Below are 25,190 nucleotides of genomic sequence, written 5' to 3'. Positions count from 1 at the left end.
GTCAAAATTTGTGTAGAAAGGCTGTAAGTGAGGACTATACTCCTTATGTTTACAATTGAGGCCGAATGATTCTGGCGTCTTTTGTATTACTCAGGTGAAATCCTTATGGTTCCAGTACATACTTGTAAGAACACTCACAAATTGTGGTAAAATTCTTAAAATACGCAATTAGAGTTTCCAGAAACGATTGGAAACTTGGAAGATACACTTGATATAAAAGTAAATAGAGTCTTACTACATTTCCTGCCGTTTTTAATCACAGACATTACCTGTGGGAAGCCGTGAAAGGACCAGAAAACTGATAATATTTACAACTCCGGGGACTTTAGGGAGCGTTTTCACTGGAATTTGCTTTAAAACATTAGGAATTCTTGTTTATAGAGCTTAAAATTTGTGTAGAAAGCCTGTAAGTGAGGACTATACTGCTTATGTTTACAATTGAGGGGGAATTATTCTGGCGTCTTTGGTATGACTCAGGTGAAATCCGTATGGTCCCAGTACATACTTGTAAGAAAACTCACTTATTGTGGTAAAACTCTTAAAATACGCAATTAGAGTTTCCAGAAATGATTAAAAACTTGGAAGATACACTTGAAATAAAAGTAAATGGATTCTTACTACATTTCCTGCCGTTTTTAATCAATGACATTACCAGTGGAAAGCCGTGAAATGACCAGAAAACTGATAATATTTACAACTCCGGGGACTTTAGGGAGCGTTTTCACTGGAATTTGCTTTAAAACATTAGGAATTCTTGTTTATACAGCTTAAAATTTGTGTAGAAAGCCTGTAAGTGAGGACTATTCTGCTTATGTTTACAATTGAGGACGAATTATTCTGGCCTCTTTTGTATGACTCAGGTGAAATCCTTTCGGTTCAGGTACAGACTTGTAAGAACACACTCTAATTGTGGTAATACTCTTAAAATACGCAATTAGAGTTTCCAGAAAGGATTAAAAACTTGGAAGATACACTTGAAATAAAAGTAAATAGATTCTTACTACATTTCCTGCCGTTTTTAATCACAGACATTACCTGTGGGAAGCCGTGAAAGGACCAGAAAACTGATAATATTTACAACTCCGGGGACTTTAGGGAGCTTTTTCACTGGAATTTGCTTTAAAACATTAGGAATTCTTGTTTATAGAGCTTAAAATTTGTGTAGAAAGCCTGTAAGTGAGGACTATACTGCTTATGTTTACAATTGAGGCCGAATGATTCTGGCGTCTTTGGTATGACTCAGGGGAAATCCATATGGTCCCAGTACATACTTGTAAGAACACTAATTGTGGTAAAACTTTAAAATACGCAATTAGAGTTTCCAGAAATGATTGGAAACTTGGAAGATACACTTGATATAAAAGTGAATAGATTCTTACTACATTTCCTGCCATTTTTAATCACAGACATTACCAGTGGGAAGACGTGAAATGACTAGAAAACTGATAATATTTACAAGTACGGTTTTTTTAGGGAGCGTTTTCACTGGAATTTGCGTTCAAATATTAGGAATTCTTGTTTATACGGCTTAAAATTTCTGTAGAAAGCCTCTAAGTGAGGACTATACTGCTTATGTTTTCAAGTGAAGCCTAATTTCTCTGGCGTGTTTTGTATGACTCACTTAAAATCCTTCTGTTTCCAGTACATACTTGTAAGAAAACACACTTATTGTGGTAAAACTCTTAAAATACGCAATTAGAGTTTCCAGAAACGATTGCTAACTCGGAAGATACACTTGATATAAAAGTAAATAGAGTCTTACTACATTTCCTGCCGTTTTGAATCACAGACATTACCTGTGGGAAGCCGTGAAAGGACTAGAAAACTGATAATATTTACAACTCCGGGGACTTTAGGGAGCGTTTTCACTGGAATTTGCTTTAAAATATTAGGAATTCTTGTTTATACGGCTTAAAATTTCTGTAGAAAGCCTCTAAGTGAGGACTATACTGCTTATGTTTACAATTGAGGGGGAATTATTCTGTCGTCTTTGGTATGACTCAGGTGAAATCCATATGGTCCCAGTACATACTTGAAGAACACTAATTGTGGTAAAACTCTTAAAATACCCAATTAGAGTTTCCAAAAACGATTAGAAACTTGGAAGATACACTTGAAATAAAAGTAAACAGATTCTTACTACATTTCCTGCCGTTTTTAATCACAGACATTACCAGTGGGAAGCCGTGAAATGACCAGAAAACTGATAATATTTACAACTCCGGGGACTTTAGGGAGCGTTTTCACTGGAATTTGCTTTCAAATATTAGGAATTCTTGTTTATACGGCTTAAAATTTCTGTAGAAAGCCTCTACGTGAGGACTATACTACTTATGTTTTCAAGTGAAGCCTAATTTCTCTGGCGTGTTTTGTATGACTCACTTAAAATCCTTCTGTTTCCAGTACATACTTGTAAGAAAACTCACTTATTGTGGTAAAACTCTTAAAATACGCAATTAGAGTTTCCAGAAACGATTGGAAACTTGGAAGATACACTTGATATAAAAGTAAATAGAGTCTTACTACATTTCCTGCCGTTTTTAATCACAGACATTACCAGTGGGAAGCCGGGAAATGACCAGAAAACTGATAATATTTACAACTCCGGGGACTTTAGGGAGCGTTTTCACTGGAATTTGCTTTAAAACATTAGGAATTCTTGTTTATACAGCTTAAAATTTGTGTAGAAAGCCTGTAAGTGAGGACTATTCTGCTTATGTTTACAATTGAGGACGAATTATTCTGGCCTCTTTTGTATGACTCAGGTGAAATCCTTTCGGTTCAGGTACAGACTTGTAAGAACACACTCTAATTGTGGTAATACTCTTAAAATACGCAATTAGAGTTTCCAGAAAGGATTAAAAACTTGGAAGATACACTTGAAATAAAAGTAAATAGATTCTTACTACATTTCCTGCCGTTTTTAATCACAGACATTACCTGTGGGAAGCCGTGAAAGGACCAGAAAACTGATAATATTTACAACTCCGGGGACTTTAGGGAGCTTTTTCACTGGAATTTGCTTTAAAACATTAGGAATTCTTGTTTATAGAGCTTAAAATTTGTGTAGAAAGCCTGTAAGTGAGGACTATACTGCTTATGTTTACAATTGAGGCCGAATGATTCTGGCGTCTTTGGTATGACTCAGGGGAAATCCATATGGTCCCAGTACATACTTGTAAGAACACTAATTGTGGTAAAACTTTAAAATACGCAATTAGAGTTTCCAGAAATGATTGGAAACTTGGAAGATACACTTGATATAAAAGTGAATAGATTCTTACTACATTTCCTGCCATTTTTAATCACAGACATTACCAGTGGGAAGACGTGAAATGACTAGAAAACTGATAATATTTACAAGTACGGGGTTTTTAGGGAGCGTTTTCACTGGAATTTGCGTTCAAATATTAGGAATTCTTGTTTATACGGCTTAAAATTTCTGTAGAAAGCCTCTAAGTGAGGACTATACTGCTTATGTTTTCAAGTGAAGCCTAATTTCTCTGGCGTGTTTTGTATGACTCACTTAAAATCCTTCTGTTTCCAGTACATACTTGTAAGAAAACACACTTATTGTGGTAAAACTCTTAAAATACGCAATTAGAGTTTCCAGAAACGATTGCTAACTCGGAAGATACACTTGATATAAAAGTAAATAGAGTCTTACTACATTTCCTGCCGTTTTGAATCACAGACATTACCTGTGGGAAGCCGTGAAAGGACTAGAAAACTGATAATATTTACAACTCCGGGGACTTTAGGGAGCGTTTTCACTGGAATTTGCTTTAAAATATTAGGAATTCTTGTTTATACGGCTTAAAATTTCTGTAGAAAGCCTCTAAGTGAGGACTATACTGCTTATGTTTACAATTGAGGGGGAATTATTCTGTCGTCTTTGGTATGACTCAGGTGAAATCCATATGGTCCCAGTACATACTTGAAGAACACTAATTGTGGTAAAACTCTTAAAATACCCAATTAGAGTTTCCAAAAACGATTAGAAACTTGGAAGATACACTTGAAATAAAAGTAAACAGATTCTTACTACATTTCCTGCCGTTTTTAATCACAGACATTACCAGTGGGAAGCCGTGAAATGACCAGAAAACTGATAATATTTACAACTCCGGGGACTTTAGGGAGCGTTTTCACTGGAATTTGCTTTCAAATATTAGGAATTCTTGTTTATACGGCTTAAAATTTCTGTAGAAAGCCTCTACGTGAGGACTATACTACTTATGTTTTCAAGTGAAGCCTAATTTCTCTGGCGTGTTTTGTATGACTCACTTAAAATCCTTCTGTTTCCAGTACATACTTGTAAGAAAACTCACTTATTGTGGTAAAACTCTTAAAATACGCAATTAGAGTTTCCAGAAACGATTGGAAACTTGGAAGATACACTTGATATAAAAGTAAATAGAGTCTTACTACATTTCCTGCCGTTTTTAATCACAGACATTACCTGTGGGAAGTCGTGAATGGACTAGAAAACTGATAATATTTACAACACCGGGGACTTTAGAGAGCGTTTTCACTGGAATTTGCTTTAAAATATTAGGAATTCTTGTTCATACAGCTTAAAATTTGTGTAGAAAGCCTGTGAGTGAGGACTATACTGCTTATGTTTACAATTGAGGGAGAATTATTCTGGCGTCTTTGGTATGACTCAGGTGAAATCCGTATGGTCCCAGTACATACTTGTAAGAACACTAATTGTGGTAAAACTCTTAAAATACGCAATTAGAGTTTCCAGAAATGATTAAAAACTTGGAAGATACACTTGAAATAAAAGTAAATGGATTCTTACTACATTTCCTGCCGTTTTTAATCAAAGACATTACCAGTGGAAAGCCGTGAAATGACCTGAAAATTGATAATATTTACAACTCCGGCCACTTTAGGGAGCGTTTTCACTTGAATTTGCTTTCAAATATTAGGAATTCTTGATTATACAGGTCAAAATTTGTGTAGAAAGGCTGTAAGTGAGGACTATACTCCTTATGTTTACAATTGAGGCCGAATGATTCTGGCGTCTTTTGTATTACTCAGGTGAAATCCTTATGGTTCCAGTACATACTTGTAAGAACACTCACAAATTGTCGTAAAATTCTTAAAATACGCAATTAGAGTTTCCAGAAACGATTGGAAACTTGGAAGATACACTTGATATAAATGTAAATAGAGTCTTACTACATTTCCTGCCATTTTTAATCACAGACATTACCTGTGGGAAGCCGTGAAAGGACCAGAAAACTGATAATATTTACAACTCCGGGGATTTTAGGGAGCGTTTTCACTGGAATTTGCTTTCAAATATTAGGAATTCTTGTTTATACAGCTTAAAATTTGTGTAGAAAGCCTGTAAGTGAGGACTATACTGCTTATGTTTAAAATTGAGGGGGAATTATTCTGGCGTCTTTGGTATGACTCAGGTGAAATCCGTATGGTCCCAGTACATACATGTAAGAACTCTAATTGTGGTAAAACTCTTAAAATACGCAATTAGAGTTTCCAGAAATGATTAAACACTTGGAAGATACACTTGAAATAAAAGTAAATGGATTCTTACTACATTTCCTGCCGTTTTTAATCAAACACATTACCAGTGGAAAGCCGTGAAATGACCAGAAAATTGATAATATTTACAACTCTGGGCACTTTAGGGAGCGTTTTCACTTGAATTTGCTATCAAATATTAGGAATTCTTGATTATACAGGTCAAAATTTGTGTAGAAAGGCTGTAAGTGAGGACTATACTCCTTATGTTTACAATTGAGGCCGAATGATTCTGGCGTCTTTTGTATTACTCAGGTGAAATCCTTATGGTTCCAGTACATACTTGTAAGAACACTCACAAATTGTGGTAAAACTCTTAAAATACGCAATTAGAGTTTCCAGAAACGATTGGAAACTTGGAAGATACACTTGATATAAAAGTGAATAGATTCTTACTACATTTCGTGCCATTTTTATTCACAGACATTACCAGTGGGAAGCCGTGAAATGATCAGAAAACTGATAATATTTACAACTCCGGGGACTTTAGGGAGCGTTTTTCCTGGAATTTGCGTTCAAATATTATGAATTCTTGTTTATACGGCTTAAAATTTCTGTAGAAAGCCTCTAAGTGAGGACTATACTGCTTATGTATTCAAGTGAAGCCTAATTTCTCTGGCGTGTTTTGTATGACTCACTTAAAATCCTTCTGTTTCCAGGACATACTTGTAAGAAAACTCACTTATTGTGGTAAAACTCTTAAAATACGCAATTAGAGTTTCCAGAAACGATTGGAAACTTGGAAGATACACTTGATATAAAAGTAAATAGAGTCTTACTACATTTCCTGCTGTTTTAATCACAGACATTACCTGTGGGAAGCCGTGAAAGGACCAGAAAACTGATAATATTTACAACTCCGGGGACTTTAGGGAGCGTTTTCACTGGAATTTGCTTTAAAATATTAGGAATTCTTGTTTATACGGCTTAAAATTTCTGTAGAAAGCCTCTAAGTGAGGACTATACTGCTTATGTTTACAATTGAGGGGGAATTATTCTGTCGTCTTTGGTATGACTCAGGTGAAATCCATATGGTCCCAGTACATACTTGAAGAACACTAATTGTGGTAAAACTCTTAAAATACCCAATTAGAGTTTCCAAAAACGATTAGAAACTTGGAAGATACACTTGAAATAAAAGTAAACAGATTCTTACTACATTTCCTGCCGTTTTTAATCACAGACATTACCAGTGGGAAGCCGTGAAATGACCAGAAAACTGATAATATTTACAACTCCGGGGACTTTAGGGAGCGTTTTCACTGGAATTTGCTTTCAAATATTAGGAATTCTTGTTTATACGGCTTAAAATTTCTGTAGAAAGCCTCTACGTGAGGACTATACTACTTATGTTTTCAAGTGAAGCCTAATTTCTCTGGCGTGTTTTGTATGACTCACTTAAAATCCTTCTGTTTCCAGGACATACTTGTAAGAAAACTCACTTATTGTGGTAAAACTCTTAAAATACGCAATTAGAGTTTCCAGAAACGATTGGAAACTTGGAAGATACACTTGATATAAAAGTAAATAGAGTCTTACTACATTTCCTGCCGTTTTTTATCACAGACATTACCTGTGGGAAGTCGTGAATGGACTAGAAAACTGATAATATTTACAACACCGGGGACTTTAGAGAGCGTATTCACTGGAATTTGCTTTAAAATATTAGGAATTCTTCTCCATACAGCTTAAAATTTGTGTAGAAAGCCTGTGAGTGAGGACTATACTGCTTATGTTTACAATTGAGGGGGAATTATTCTGGCGTCTTTGGTATGACTCAGGTGAAATCCGTATGGTCCCAGTACATACTTGTAAGAACACTAATTGTGGTAAAACTCTTAAAATACGCAATTAGTGTTTCCAGAAATGATTAAAAACTTGGAAGATACACTTGAAATAAAAGTAAATGGATTCTTACTACATTTCCTGCCATTTTTAATCAAAGACATTACCAGTGGAAAGCCGTGAAATGACCTGAAAATTGATAATATTTACAACTCCGGGCACTTTAGGGAGCGTTTTCACTTGAATTTGCTTTCAAATATTAGGAATTCTTGATTATACAGCTTAAAATTTGTGTAGAAAGGCTGTAAGTGAGGACTATACTCCTTATGTTTACAATTGAGACGAATGATTCTGGCGTCTTTTGTATTACTCAGGTGAAATCCTTATGGTTCCAGTACATACTTGTAAGAACACTCACAAATTGTCGTAAAATTCTTAAAATACGCAATTAGAGTTTCCAGAAACGATTGGAAACTTGGAAGATACACTTGATATAAAAGTAAATAGAGTCTTACTACATTTCCTGCCGTTTTTAATCACAGACATTACCTGTGGGAAGCCGTGAAAGGACCAGAAAACTGATAATTTTTACAACTCCGGGGATTTTAGGGAGCGTTTTCACTGGAATTTGCTTTCAAATATTAGGAATTCTTGTTTATAAAGCTTAAAATTTGTGTAGAAAGCCTGTAAGTGAGGACTATACTGCTTATGTTTAAAATTGAGGGGGAATTATTCTGGCGTCTTTGGTATGACTCAGGTGAAATCCGTATGGTCCCAGTACATACATGTAAGAACTCTAATTGTGGTAAAACTCTTAAAATACGCAATTAGAGTTTCCAGAAATGATTAAACACTTGGAAGATACACTTGAAATAAAAGTAAATGGATTCTTACTACATTTCCTGCCGTTTTTAATCAAACACATTACCAGTGGAAAGCCGTGAAATGACCAGAAAATTGATAATATTTACAACTCTGGGCACTTTAGGGAGCGTTTTCACTTGAATTTGCTATCAAATATTAGGAATTCTTGATTATACAGGTCAAAATTTGTGTAGAAAGGCTGTAAGTGAGGACTATACTCCTTATGTTTACAATTGAGGCCGAATGATTCTGGCGTCTTTTGTATTACTCAGGTGAAATCCTTATGGTTCCAGTACATACTTGTAAGAACACTCACAAATTGTGGTAAAACTCTTAAAATACGCAATTAGAGTTTCCAGAAACGATTGGAAACTTGGAAGATACACTTGATATAAAAGTGAATAGATTCTTACTACATTTCGTGCCATTTTTATTCACAGACATTACCAGTGGGAAGCCGTGAAATGATCAGAAAACTGATAATATTTACAACTCCGGGGACTTTAGGGAGCGTTTTTCCTGGAATTTGCGTTCAAATATTATGAATTCTTGTTTATACGGCTTAAAATTTCTGTAGAAAGCCTCTAAGTGAGGACTATACTGCTTATGTATTCAAGTGAAGCCTAATTTCTCTGGCGTGTTTTGTATGACTCACTTAAAATCCTTCTGTTTCCAGGACATACTTGTAAGAAAACTCACTTATTGTGGTAAAACTCTTAAAATACGCAATTAGAGTTTCCAGAAACGATTGGAAACTTGGAAGATACACTTGATATAAAAGTAAATAGAGTCTTACTACATTTCCTGCTGTTTTAATCACAGACATTACCTGTGGGAAGCCGTGAAAGGACCAGAAAACTGATAATATTTACAACTCCGGGGACTTTAGGGAGCGTTTTCACTGGAATTTGCTTTAAAATATTAGGAATTCTTGTTTATACGGCTTAAAATTTCTGTAGAAAGCCTCTAAGTGAGGACTATACTGCTTATGTTTACAATTGAGGGGGAATTATTCTGTCGTCTTTGGTATGACTCAGGTGAAATCCATATGGTCCCAGTACATACTTGAAGAACACTAATTGTGGTAAAACTCTTAAAATACCCAATTAGAGTTTCCAAAAACGATTAGAAACTTGGAAGATACACTTGAAATAAAAGTAAACAGATTCTTACTACATTTCCTGCCGTTTTTAATCACAGACATTACCAGTGGGAAGCCGTGAAATGACCAGAAAACTGATAATATTTACAACTCCGGGGACTTTAGGGAGCGTTTTCACTGGAATTTGCTTTCAAATATTAGGAATTCTTGTTTATACGGCTTAAAATTTCTGTAGAAAGCCTCTACGTGAGGACTATACTACTTATGTTTTCAAGTGAAGCCTAATTTCTCTGGCGTGTTTTGTATGACTCACTTAAAATCCTTCTGTTTCCAGGACATACTTGTAAGAAAACTCACTTATTGTGGTAAAACTCTTAAAATACGCAATTAGAGTTTCCAGAAACGATTGGAAACTTGGAAGATACACTTGATATAAAAGTAAATAGAGTCTTACTACATTTCCTGCCGTTTTTTATCACAGACATTACCTGTGGGAAGTCGTGAATGGACTAGAAAACTGATAATATTTACAACACCGGGGACTTTAGAGAGCGTATTCACTGGAATTTGCTTTAAAATATTAGGAATTCTTCTCCATACAGCTTAAAATTTGTGTAGAAAGCCTGTGAGTGAGGACTATACTGCTTATGTTTACAATTGAGGGGGAATTATTCTGGCGTCTTTGGTATGACTCAGGTGAAATCCGTATGGTCCCAGTACATACTTGTAAGAACACTAATTGTGGTAAAACTCTTAAAATACGCAATTAGTGTTTCCAGAAATGATTAAAAACTTGGAAGATACACTTGAAATAAAAGTAAATGGATTCTTACTACATTTCCTGCCATTTTTAATCAAAGACATTACCAGTGGAAAGCCGTGAAATGACCTGAAAATTGATAATATTTACAACTCCGGGCACTTTAGGGAGCGTTTTCACTTGAATTTGCTTTCAAATATTAGGAATTCTTGATTATACAGCTTAAAATTTGTGTAGAAAGGCTGTAAGTGAGGACTATACTCCTTATGTTTACAATTGAGACGAATGATTCTGGCGTCTTTTGTATTACTCAGGTGAAATCCTTATGGTTCCAGTACATACTTGTAAGAACACTCACAAATTGTCGTAAAATTCTTAAAATACGCAATTAGAGTTTCCAGAAACGATTGGAAACTTGGAAGATACACTTGATATAAAAGTAAATAGAGTCTTACTACATTTCCTGCCGTTTTTAATCACAGACATTACCTGTGGGAAGCCGTGAAAGGACCAGAAAACTGATAATTTTTACAACTCCGGGGATTTTAGGGAGCGTTTTCACTGGAATTTGCTTTCAAATATTAGGAATTCTTGTTTATAAAGCTTAAAATTTGTGTAGAAAGCCTGTAAGTGAGGACTATACTGCTTATGTTTAAAATTGAGGGGGAATTATTCTGGCGTCTTTGGTATGACTCAGGTGAAATCCGTATGGTCCCAGTACATACATGTAAGAACTCTAATTGTGGTAAAACTCTTAAAATACGCAATTAGAGTTTCCAGAAATGATTAAACACTTGGAAGATACACTTGAAATAAAAGTAAATGGATTCTTACTACATTTCCTGCCGTTTTTAATCAAACACATTACCAGTGGAAAGCCGTGAAATGACCAGAAAATTGATAATATTTACAACTCTGGGCACTTTAGGGAGCGTTTTCACTTGAATTTGCTATCAAATATTAGGAATTCTTGATTATACAGGTCAAAATTTGTGTAGAAAGGCTGTAAGTGAGGACTATACTCCTTATGTTTACAATTGAGGCCGAATGATTCTGGCGTCTTTTGTATTACTCAGGTGAAATCCTTATGGTTCCAGTACATACTTGTAAGAACACTCACAAATTGTGGTAAAACTCTTAAAATACGCAATTAGAGTTTCCAGAAACGATTGGAAACTTGGAAGATACACTTGATATAAAAGTGAATAGATTCTTACTACATTTCGTGCCATTTTTATTCACAGACATTACCAGTGGGAAGCCGTGAAATGATCAGAAAACTGATAATATTTACAACTCCGGGGACTTTAGGGAGCGTTTTCCCTGGAATTTGCGTTCAAATATTATGAATTCTTGTTTATACGGCTTAAAATTTCTGTAGAAAGCCTCTAAGTGAGGACTATACTGCTTATGTATTCAAGTGAAGCCTAATTTCTCTGGCGTGTTTTGTATGACTCACTTAAAATCCTTCTGTTTCCAGGACATACTTGTAAGAAAACTCACTTATTGTGGTAAAACTCTTAAAATACGCAATTAGAGTTTCCAGAAACGATTGGAAACTTGGAAGATACACTTGATATAAAAGTAAATAGAGTCTTACTACATTTCCTGCTGTTTTAATCACAGACATTACCTGTGGGAAGCCGTGAAAGGACCAGAAAACTGGTAATATTTACAACTCCGGGGACTTTAGGGAGCGTTTTCACTGGAATTTGCTTTAAAATATTAGGAATTCTTGTTTATACGGCTTAAAATTTCTGTAGAAAGCCTCTAAGTGAGGACTATACTGCTTATGTTTACAATTGAGGGGGAATTATTCTGTCGTCTTTGGTATGACTCAGGTGAAATCCATATGGTCCCAGTACATACTTGAAGAACACTAATTGTGGTAAAACTCTTAAAATACCCAATTAGAGTTTCCAAAAACGATTAGAAACTTGGAAGATACACTTGAAATAAAAGTAAACAGATTCTTACTACATTTCCTGCCGTTTTTAATCACAGACATTACCAGTGGGAAGCCGTGAAATGACCAGAAAACTGATAATATTTACAACTCCGGGGACTTTAGGGAGCGTTTTCACTGGAATTTGCTTTCAAATATTAGGAATTCTTGTTTATACGCCTTAAAATTTCTGTAGAAAGCCTCTACGTGAGGACTATACTACTTATGTTTTCAAGTGAAGCCTAATTTCTCTGGCGTGTTTTGTATGACTCACTTAAAATCCTTCTGTTTCCAGTACATACTTGTAAGAAAACTCACTTATTGTGGTAAAACTCTTAAAATACGCAATTAGAGTTTCCAGAAACGATTGGAAACTTGGAAGATACACTTGATATAAAAGTAAATAGAGTCTTACTACATTTCCTGCCGTTTTTTATCACAGACATTACCTGTGGGAAGTCGTGAATGGACTAGAAAACTGATAATATTTACAACACCGGGGACTTTAGAGAGCGTTTTCACTGGAATTTGCTTTAAAATATTAGGAATTCTTCTCCATACAGCTTAAAATTTGTGTAGAAAGCCTGTGAGTGAGGACTATACTGCTTATGTTTACAATTGAGGGGGAATTATTCTGGCGTCTTTGGTATGACTCAGGTGAAATCCGTATGGTCCCAGTACATACTTGTAAGAACACTAATTGCGGTAAAACTCTTAAAATACGCAATTAGTGTTTCCAGAAATGATTAAAAACTTGGAAGATACACTTGAAATAAAAGTAAATGGATTCTTACTACATTTCCTGCCATTTTTAATCAAAGACATTACCAGTGGAAAGCCGTGAAATGACCTGAAAATTGATAATATTTACAACTCCGGGCACTTTAGGGAGCGTTTTCACTTGAATTTGCTTTCAAATATTAGGAATTCTTGATTATACAGCTTAAAATTTGTGTAGAAAGGCTGTAAGTGAGGACTATACTCCTTATGTTTACAATTGAGGCCGAATGATTCTGGCGTCTTTTGTATTACTCAGGTGAAATCCTTATGGTTCCAGTACATACTTGTAAGAACACTCACAAATTGTCGTAAAATTCTTAAAATACGCAATTAGAGATTCCAGAAACGATTGGAAACTTGGAAGATACACTTGATATAAAAGTAAATAGAGTCTTACTACATTTCCTGCCGTTTTTAATCACAGACATTACCTGTGGGAAGCCGTGAAAGGACCAGAAAACTGATAATTTTTACAACTCCGGGGATTTTAGGGAGCGTTTTCACTGGAATTTGCTTTCAAATATTAGGAATTCTTGTTTATACAGCTTAAAATTTGTGTAGAAAGCCTGTAAGTGAGGACTATACTGCTTATGTTTAAAATTGAGGGGGAATTATTCTGGCGTCTTTGGTATGACTCAGGTGAAATCCGTATGGTCCCAGTACATACATGTAAGAACTCTAATTGTGGTAAAACTCTTCAAATACGCAATTAGAGTTTCCAGAAATGATTAAACACTTGGAAGATACACTTGAAATAAAAGTAAATGGATTCTTACTACATTTCCTGCCGTTTTTAATGACAGACATTAAAAGTGGGAAGCCGTGAAATGACCAGAAAACTGATAATATTTACAACTCCGGGGACTTTAGGGAGCGTTTTCACTTGAATTTGCTTTCAAATATTAGGAATTCTTGTTTATACAGTTTAAAATTGGTGTAGAAAGCCTGTAAGTGAGGACTATTCTGCATATGTTTACAATTGAGGCTGAATTATTCTGGCCTCTTTTGTATGACTCAGGTGAAATCCTTTCGGTTCTAGTACAGACTTGTAAGAACACTCTCTAATTGTGGTAAAACTCTTAAAATACGCAATTAAGTTTTCTGAAAGGATTAAAACTTGGAAGATACACTTGATATAAAAGTGAATAGATTCTTACTACATTTCCTGCCATTTTTAATCACAGACATTACCAGTGGGAAGCGGTGAAGTGACCAGAAAACTGATAATATTTACAACTCCGGGGACTTTAGGGAGTTTTTTCACTGGAATTTGCGTTCAAATATTAGGAATTCTTGTTTATACGGCTTAAAATTTCTGTAGAAAGCCTCTAAGTGAGGACTATACTGCTTATGTTTTCAAGTGAAGCCTAATTTCTCTGGCGTGTTTTGTATGGCTCACTTAAAATCCTTCTGTTTCCAGTACATACTTGTAAGAAAACACACTTATTGTGGTAAAACTCTTAAAATACGCAATTAGAGTTTCCAGAAACGATTGGAAACTTGGAAGATACACTTGAAATAAAAGTAAATGGATTCTTACTACATTTCCTGCGTTTTTAATCAAAGACATTACCAGTGGAAAGCCGTGAAATGACCAGAAAACTGCTAATATTTACAACTCCGGGCACTTTAGGGAGCGTTTTCACTTGAATTTGCTTTCAAATATTAGGAATTCTTGTTTATACAGCTTAAAATTGGTGTAGAAAGCCTGTACGTGAGGACTATTCTGCTTATGTTTACAATTGATTCCGAATTATTCTGGCCTCTTTTGTATGACTCAGGTGAAATCTTTTCGGTTCTAGTACAGACTTGTAAGAACACTCTCTAATTGTGGTAAAATTCTAAAAATACGCAATAAGAGTTTCCAGAAATGATTGGAAACTTGGAAGATACACTTGATATAAAAGTAAATAGAGTCTTACTACATTTCCTGCCGTTTTAATCACAGACATTACCTGTGGGAAGCCGTGAAAGGACCAGAAAACTGATAATATTTACAACTCCGGGGACTTTAGGGAGCGTTTTCACTGGAATTTCCTTTAAAACATTAGGAATTCTTGTTTATAGAGCTTAAAATTTGTGTAGAAAGCCTGTGAGTGAGGACTATACTCCTTATGTTTACAATTGAGGCCGAATGATTCTGGCGTCTTTTGTATTACTCAGGTGAAATCCGTATGGTTCCAGTACATACTTGTAAGAACACTCACAAATTGTGGTAAAATTCTTAAAATACCCAATTAGAGTTTCCAGAAATGATTGGAAACTTGGAAGATACACTTGATATAAAAGTAAATAGAGTCTAACTACATTTCCTGCCGTCTTTAATCACAGACATTACCTGTGGGAAGCCGTGAAAGGACCAGAAAACTGATAATATTTACAACTCCAGGGACTTTAGGGAGCGTTTTCACTTGAATTTGCTATCAAATATTAGGAATTCTTGATTATACAGGTCAAAATTTGTGTAGAAAGGCTGTAAGTGAGGACTATACTCCTTATGTTTACAATTGAGGCCGAATGATTCTGGCGTCTTTTGTATTACTCAGGTGAAATCCTTATGGTTCCAGTACATACTTGTAAGAACACTCACAAATTGTGGTAAAACTCTTAAAATACGCAATTAGAGTTTCCAGAAACGATTGGAAACTTGGAAGATACACTTGATATAAAAGTGAATAGATTCTTACTACATTTCCTGCCATTTTTAATCACAGACATTACCAGTGGGAAGACGTGAAATGACTAGAAAACTGATAATATTTACAAGTACGGGTTTTTTAGGGAGCGTTTTCACTGGAATTTGCGTTCAAATATTAGGAATTCTTGTTTATACGGCTTAAAATTTCTGTAGAAAGCCTCTAAGTGAGGACTATACTGCTTATGTTTTCAAGTGAAGCCTAATTTCTCTGGCGTGTTTTGTATGACTCACTTAAAATCCTTCTGTTTCCAGTACATACTTGTAAGAAAACACACTTATTGTGGTAAAACTCTTAAAATACGCAATTAGAGTTTCCAGAAACGATTGGAAACTCTGAAGATACACTTGATATAAAAGTAAATAGAGTCTTACTACATTTCCTGCCGTTTTGAATCACAGACATTACCTGTGGGAAGCCGTGAAAGGAATAGAAAACTGATAATATTTACAACTCCGGGGACTTTAGGGAGCGTTTTCACTGGAATTTGCTTTAAAATATTAGGAATTCTTGTTTATACGGCTTAAAATTTCTGTAGAAAGCCTCTAAGTGAGGACTATACTGCTTATGTTTACAATTGAGGGGGAATTATTCTGTCGTCTTTGGTATGACTCAGGTGAAATCCATATGGTCCCAGTACATACTTGAAGAACACTAATTGTGGTAAAACTCTTAAAATACCCAATTAGAGTTTCCAAAAACGATTAGAAACTTGGAAGATACACTTGAAATAAAAGTAAACAGATTCTTACTACATTTCCTGCCGTTTTTAATCACAGACATTACCAGTGGGAAGCCGTGAAATGACCAGAAAACTGATAATATTTACAACTCCGGGGACTTTAGGGAGCGTTTTCACTGGAATTTGCTTTCAAATATTAGGAATTCTTGTTTATACGGCTTAAAATTTCTGTAGAAAGCCTCTACGTGAGGACTATACTACTTATGTTTTCAAGTGAAGCCTAATTTCTCTGGCGTGTTTTGTATGACTCACTTAAAATCCTTCTGTTTCCAGTACATACTTGTAAGAAAACTCACTTATTGTGGTAAAACTCTTAAAATACGCAATTAGAGTTTCCAGAAACGATTGGAAACTTGGAAGATACACTTGATATAAAAGTAAATAGAGTCTTACTACATTTCCTGCCGTTTTTAATCACAGACATTACCTGTGGGAAGTCGTGAATGGACTAGAAAACTGATAATATTTACAACACCGGGGACTTTAGAGAGCGTTTTCACTGGAATTTGCTTTAAAATATTAGGAATTCTTGTTCATACAGCTTAAAATTTGTGTAGAAAGCCTGTGAGTGAGGACTATACTGCTTATGTTTACAATTGAGAGGGAATTATTCTGGCGTCTTTGGTATGACTCAGGTGAAATCCGTATGGTCCCAGTACATACTTGTAAGAACACTAATTGTGGTAAAACTCTTAAAATACGCAATTAGAGTTTCCAGAAATGATTAAAAACTTGGAAGATACACTTGAAATAAAAGTAAATGGATTCTTACTACATTTCCTGCCGTTTTTAATCAAAGACATTACCAGTGGAAAGCCGTGAAATGACCTGAAAATTGATAATATTTACAACTCCGGGCACTTTAGGGAGCGTTTTCACTTGAATTTGCTTTCAAATATTAGGAATTCTTGATTATACAGGTCAAAATTTGTGTAGAAAGGCTGTAAGTGAGGACTATACTCCTTATGTTTACAATTGAGGCCGAATGATTCTGGCGTCTTTTGTATTACTCAGGTGAAATCCTTATGGTTCCAATACATACTTGTATGTACACTCACAAATTGTCGTAAAATTCTTAAAATACGCAATTAGAGTTTCCAGAAACGATTGGAAAGTTGGAAGATACACTTGATATAAAAGTAAATAGAGTCTTACTACATTTCCTGCCGTTTTTAATCACAGACATTACCTGTGGAAAGCCGTGAAAGGACCAGAAAACTGATAATATTTACAACTCCGGGGATTTTAGGGAGCGTTTTCACTGGAATTTGCTTTCAAATATTAGGAATTCTTGTTTATACAGCTTAAAATTTGTGTAGAAAGCCTGTAAGTGAGGACTATACTGCTTATGTTTAAAATTGAGGGGGAATTATTCTGGCGTCTTTGGTATGACTCAGGTGAAATCCGTATGGTCCCAGTACATACATGTAAGAACTCTAATTGTGGTAAAACTCTTAAAATACGCAATTAGAGTTTCCAGAAACGATTGGAAACTTGGCAGATACACTTGATATAAAAGTGAATAGATTCTTACTACATTTCGTGCCATTTTTATTCACAGACATTACCAGTGGGAAGCCGTGAAATGATCAGAAAACTGATAATATTTACAACTCCGGGGACTTTAGGGAGCGTTTTCCCTGGAATTTGCGTTCAAATATTATGAATTCTTGTTTATACGGCTTAAAATTTCTGTAGAAAGCCTCTAAGTGAGGACTATACTGCTTATGTTTTCAAGTGAAGCCTAATTTCTCTGGTGTGTTTTGTATGACTCACTTAAAATCCTTCTGTTTCCAGGACATACTTGTAAGAAAACTCACTTATTGTGGTAAAACTCTTAAAATACGCAATTAGAGTTTCCAGAAATGATTGGAAACTTGGAAGATACACTTGATATAAAAGTAAATAGAGTCTTACTACATTTCCTGCTGTTTTAATCACAGACATTACCTGTGGGAAGCCGTGAAAGGACCAGAAAACTGATAATATTTACAACTCCGGGGACTTTAGGGAGCGTTTTCACTGGAATTTGCTTTAAAACATTAGGAATTCTTTATTATAAAGGTCAAAATTTGTGGAGAAAGGCTGTAAGTGCGGACTATACTCCTTATGTTTACAATAAGGCCGAATGATTCTGGCGTCTTTTGTATTACTCAGGTGAAATCCTTATGGTTCCAGTGCATACTTGTAAGAACACTCACAAATTGTGGTAAAACTCTTAAAATACGCAATTAGAGTTTCCAGAAACGATTGGAAACTTGGAAGATACACTTGATATAAAAGTGAATAGATTCTGACTACATTTCGTACCATTTTTATTCACAGACATTACCAGTGGGAAGCCGTGAAATGATCAGAAAACTGATAACATTTACAACTCCGGGGACTTTAGGGAGCGTTTTCCCTGGAATTTGCGTTCAAATATTATGAATTCTTGTTTATACGGCTTAAAATTTCTGTAGAAAGCCTCTAAGTGAGGACTATACTGCTTATGTTTTCAAGTGAAGCCTAATTTCTCTGGCATGTTTTGTATGACTCACTTAAAATCCTTCTGTTTCCAGTACATACTGTAAGAAAACTCACTTATTGTGGTAAAACTCTTAAAATACGCAATTAGAGTTTCCAGAAACGATTGGAAACTTGGAAGATACACTTGATATAAAAGTAAATAGAGTCTTACTACATTTCCTGCCGTTTTTAATCACAGACTTTACCAGTGGGAAGCCGTGAAATGACCAGAAAACTGATAATATTTACAACTCCGGGGACTTTAGGGAGCGTTTTCACTTGAATTTGCTTTCAAATATTAGGAATTCTTGTTTATACAGCTTAAAATTGGTGTAGAAAGCCTGTAAGTGAGGACTATTCTGCTTATGTTTACAATTGAGGCCGAATGATTCTGGCGTCTTTTGTATTACTCAGGTGAAATCCTTATGGTTCCAGTACATACTTGTAAGAACACTCACAAATTGTCGTAAAATTCTTAAAATACGCAATTAGAGTTTCCAGAAACGATTGGAAACTTGGAAGATACACTTGATATAAAAGTAAATAGAGTCTTACTACATTTCCTGCCGTTTTTAATCACAGACATTACCTGTGGGAAGCCGTGAAAGGACCAGAAAACTGATAATATTTACAACTCCGGGGATTTTAGGGAGCGTTTTCAATGGAATTTGCTTTAAAATATTAGGAATTCTTGCTCATACAGCTTAAAATTTGTGTAGAAAGCCTGTAAGTGAGGACTATACTGGTTATGTTTACAATTGAGGGGTGATTATTCTGGCGTCTTTGGTATGACTCAGGTGAAATCCATATGGTCCCAGTACATACTTGTAAGAACACTAATTGTGGTAAAACTCATAAAATACGCAATTAGAGTTTCCAGAAACGATTAGAAACTTGGAGGATACACTTGAAATAAAAGTAAATAGATCCTTACTACATTTCCTGCCGTTTTTAATGACAGACATTAAAAGTGGGAAGCCGTGAAATGACCAGAAAACTGATAATATTTACAACTCCGGGGACTTTAGGGAGCGTTTTCACTTGAATTTGCTTTCAAATATTAGGAATTCTTGTTTATACAGCTTAAAATTGGTGTAGTAAGCCTGTAAGTGAGGACTATTCTGCATATGTTTACAATTGAGGCTGAATTATTCTGGCCTCTTTTGTATGACTCAGGTGAAATCCTTTCGGTTCTAGTACAGACTTGTAAGAACACTCTCTAATTGTGGTAAAACTCTTAAAATACGCAATTAGAGTTTCCTGAAAGGATTAAAACTTGGAAGATACACTTGATATAAAAGTGAATAGATTCTTACTACATTTCCTGCCATTTTTAATCACAGACATTACCAGTGGGAAGCGGTGAAGTGACCAGAAAACTGATAATATTTACAACTCCGGGGACTTTAGGGAGTTTTTTCACTGGAATTTGCGTTCAAATATTAGGAATTCTTGTTTATACGGCTTAAAATTTCTGTAGAAAGCCTCTAAGTGAGGACTATACTGCTTATGTTTTCAAGTGAAGCCTAATTTCTCTGGCGTGTTTTGTATGGCTCACTTAAAATCCTTCTGTTTCCAGTACATACTTGTAAGAAAACACACTTATTGTGGTAAAACTCTTAAAATACGCAATTAGAGTTTCCAGAAACGATTGGAAACTTGGAAGATACACTTGAAATAAAAGTAAATGGATTCTTACTACATTTCCTGCGTTTTTAATCAAAGACATTACCAGTGGAAAGCCGTGAAATGACCAGAAAACTGATAATATTTACAACTCCGGGCACTTTAGGGAGCGTTTTCACTTGAATTTGCTTTCAAATATTAGGAATTCTTGTTTATACAGCTTAAAATTGGTGTAGAAAGCCTGTACGTGAGGACTATTCTGCTTATGTTTACAATTGATTCCGAATTATTCTGGCCTCTTTTGTATGACTCAGGTGAAATCTTTTCGGTTCTAGTACAGACTTGTAAGAACACTCTCTAATTGTGGTAAAATTCTAAAAATACGCAATAAGAGTTTCCAGAAACGATTGGAAACTTGGAAGATACACTTGAAATAAAAGTAAATTGATTCTTACTACATTTCCTGCCGTTTTTAATCACAGACATTACCAGTGGAAAGCCGTGAAATGACCAGAAAACTGATAATATTTACAACTCCGGGCACTTTAGGGAGCGTTTTAACTTGAATTTGCTTTCAAATATTAGGAATTCTTGTTTATAAAGCTTAAAATTGGTGTAGAAAGCCTGTAATTGAGGACTATTCTGCTTATGTTTACAATTGAGGCCGAATTATTCTGGCCTCTTTTATATGACTCAGGTGAAATCCTTTCGGTTCTAGTACAGACTTGTAAGAACACTCTCTAATTGTGGTAATACTCTTAAAATACGCAATTAGAGTTTCCAGAAAGGATTAAAAACTTGGAAGATACACTTGAAATAAAAGTAAATACATTCTTACTACATTTCCTGCCGTTTGTAATCACAGACATTACCAGTGGAAAGCCGTGAAATGACCAGAAAATTGATAATATTTACAACTCCGGGCACTTTAGGGAGCGTTTTCACTTGAATTTGCTTTCAAATATTAGGAATTCTTGATTATACAGGTCAAAATTTGTGTAGAAAGGCTGTAAGTGAGGACTATACTCCTTATGTTTACAATTGAGGCCGAATGATTCTGGCGTCTTTTGTATTACTCAGGTGAAATCCGTATGGTTCCAGTACATACTTGTAAGAACACTCACAAATTGTGGTAAAATTCTTAAAATACCCAATTAGAGTTTCCAGAAATGATTGGAAACTTGGAAGATACACTTGATATAAAAGTAAATAGAGTCTAACTACATTTCCTGCCGTCTTTAATCACAGACATTACCTGTGGGAAGCCGTGAAAGGACCAGAAAACTTATAATATTTACAACTCCGGGGACTTTAGGGAGCGTTTTCACTGGAATTTGCTTTAAAACATTAGGAATTCTTGTTTATACAGCTTAAAATTTGTGTAGAAAGGCTGTAAGTGAGGACTATACTCCTTATGTTTACAATTGAGGCCGAATGATTCTGGCGTCTTTTGTATTACTCAGGTGAAATCCTATGGTTCCAGTACATACTTGTAAGAACACTCACAAATTGTGGTAAAACTCTTAAAATACGCAATTAGAGTTTCCAGAAATGATTGGAAACTTGGAAGATACACTTGATATAAAAGTGAATAGATTCTTACTACATTTCCTGCCATTTTTAATCACAGACATTACCAGTGGGAAGACGTGAAATGACTAGAAAACTGATAATATTTACAAGTACGGGGTTTTTAGGGAGCGTTTTCACTGGAATTTGCGTTCAAATATTAGGAATTCTTGTTTATACGGCTTAAAATTTCTGTAGAAAGCCTCTAAGTGAGGACTATACTGCTTATGTTTTCAAGTGAAGCCTAATTTCTCTGGCGTGTTTTGTATGACTCACTTAAAATCCTTCTGTTTCCACTACATACTTGTAAGAAAACTCACTTATTGTGGTAAAACTCTTAAAATACGCAATTAGAGTTTCCAGAAACGATTGGAAACTTGGAAGATACACTTGATATAAAAGTAAATAGAGTCTTACTACATTTCCTGCCGTTTTTAATCACAGACATTACCTGTGGGAAGCCGTGAAAGGACTAGAAAACTGATAATATTTACAACACCGGGCACTTTAGGGAGCGTTTTCACTGGAATTTGCTTTAAAATATTAGGAATTCTTGTTCATACAGCTTAAAATTTGTGTAGAAAGCCTGTAAGTGAGGACTATACTGCTTATGTTTACAATTGAGGGGTGATTATTCTGGCGTCTTTGGTATGACTCAGGTGAAATCCATATGGTCCCAGTACATACTTGTAAGAACACTAATTGTGGTAAAACTCTTAAAATACGCAATTAGAGTTTCCAGAAACGATTAGAAACTTGGAAGATACACTTGAAATAAAAGTAAATTGATTCTTACTACATTTCCTGCCGTTTTTAATCACAGACATTACCAGTGGAAAGCCGTGAAATGACCAGAAAACTGATAATATTTACAACTCCGGGCACTTTAGGGAGCGTTTTAACTTGAATTTGCTTTCAAATATTAGGAATTCTTGTTTATAAAGCTTAAAATTGGTGTAGAAAGCCTGTAATTGAGGACTATTCTGCTTATGTTTACAATTGAGGCCGAATTATTCTGGCCTCTTTTATATGACTCAGGTGAAATCCTTTCGGTTCTAGTACAGACTTGTAAGAACACTCTCTAATTGTGGTAATACTCTTAAAATACGCAATTAGAGTTTCCAGAAAGGATTAAAAACTTGGAAGATACACTTGAAATAAAAGTAAATAGATTCTTACTACATTTCCTGCCGTTTGTAATCACAGACATTACCAGTGGAAAGCCGTGAAATGACCAGAAAATTGATAATATTTACAACTCCGGGCACTTTAGGGAGCGTTTTCACTTGAATTTGCTTTCAAATATTAGGAATTCTTGATTATACAGGTCTAAATTTGTGTAGAAAGGCTGTAAGTGAGGACTATACTCCTTATGTTTACAATTGAGGCCGAATGATTCTGGCGTCTTTTGTATTACTCAGGTGAAATCCGTATGGTTCCAGTACATACTTGTAAGAACACTCACAAATTGTGGTAAAATTCTTAAAATACCCAATTAGAGTTTCCAGAAATGATTGGAAACTTGGAAGATACACTTGATATAAAAGTAAATAGAGTCTAACTACATTTCCTGCCGTCTTTAATCACAGACATTACCTGTGGGAAGCCGTGAAAGGACCAGAAAACTGATAATATTTACAACTCCGGGGACTTTAGGGAGCGTTTTCACTGGAATTTGCTTTAAAACATTAGGAATTCTTGTTTATACAGCTTAAAATTTGTGTAGAAAGGCTGTAAGTGAGGACTATACTCCTTATGTTTACAATTGAGGCCGAATGATTCTGGCGTCTTTTGTATTACTCAGGTGAAATCCTATGGTTCCAGTACATACTTGTAAGAACACTCACAAATTGTGGTAAAACTCTTAAAATACGCAATTAGAGTTTCCAGAAATGATTGGAAACTTGGAAGATACACTTGATATAAAAGTGAATAGATTCTTACTACATTTCCTGCCATTTTTAATCACAGACATTACCAGTGGGAAGACGTGAAATGACTAGAAAACTGATAATATTTACAAGTACGGGGTTTTTAGGGAGCGTTTTCACTGGAATTTGCGTTCAAATATTAGGAATTCTTGTTTATACGGCTTAAAATTTCTGTAGAAAGCCTCTAAGTGAGGACTATACTGCTTATGTTTTCAAGTGAAGCCTAATTTCTCTGGCGTGTTTTGTATGACTCACTTAAAATCCTTCTGTTTCCAGTACATACTTGTAAGAAAACACACTTATTGTGGTAAAACTCTTAAAATACGCAATTAGAGTTTCCAGAAACGATTGGAAACTCGGAAGATACACTTGATATAAAAGTAAATAGAGTCTTACTACATTTCCTGCCGTTTTGAATCACAGACATTACCTGTGGGAAGCCGTGAAAGGACTAGAAAACTGATAATATTTACAACTCCGGGGACTTTAGGGAGCGTTTTCACTGGAATTTGCTTTAAAATATTAGGAATTCTTGTTTATAAAGCTTAAAATTTGTGTAGAAAGCCTGTAAGTGAGGACTATACTGCTTATGTTTACAATTGAGGGGGAATTATTTTGTCGTCTTTGGTAGGACTCAGGTGAAATCCATATCGTCCCAGTACATACTTGAAGAACACTAATTGTGGTAAAACTCTTAAAATACCCAATTAGAGTTTCCAAAAACGATTAGAAACTTGGAAGATACACTTGATATAAAAGTAAATAGAGTCTTACTACATTTCCTGCCGTTTTTAATCACAGACATTACCTGTGGGAAGTCGTGAATGGACTAGAAAACTGATAATATTTACAACACCGGGGACTTTAGAGAGCGTTTTCACTGGAATTTGCTTTAAAATATTAGGAATTCTTGTTCATACAGCTTAAAATTTGTGTAGAAAGCCTGTGAGTGAGGACTATACTGCTTATGTTTACAATTGAGGGGGAATTATTCTGGCGTCTTTGGTATGACTCAGGTGAAATCCGTATGGTCCCAGTACATACTTGTAAGAACACTAATTGTGGTAAAACTCTTAAAATACGCAATTAGAGTTTTCAGAAATGATTAAAAACTTGGAAGATACACTTGAAATAAAAGTAAATGGATTCTTACTACATTTCCTGCCGTTTTTAATCAAAGACATTACCAGTGGAAAGCCGTGAAATGACCTGAAAATTGATAATATTTACAACTCCGGGCACTTTAGGGAGCGTTTTCACTTGAATTTGCTTTCAAATATTAGGAATTCTTGATTATACAGGTCAAAATTTGTGTAGAAAGGCTGT

This window comes from Myotis nattereri (assembly GCF_964212035.1).
Source record: "Myotis nattereri genome assembly, chromosome: X".
Lineage (NCBI taxonomy): Eukaryota > Metazoa > Chordata > Mammalia > Chiroptera > Vespertilionidae > Myotis > Myotis nattereri.
Note: the sequence above shows the minus strand (reverse complement) of the source record.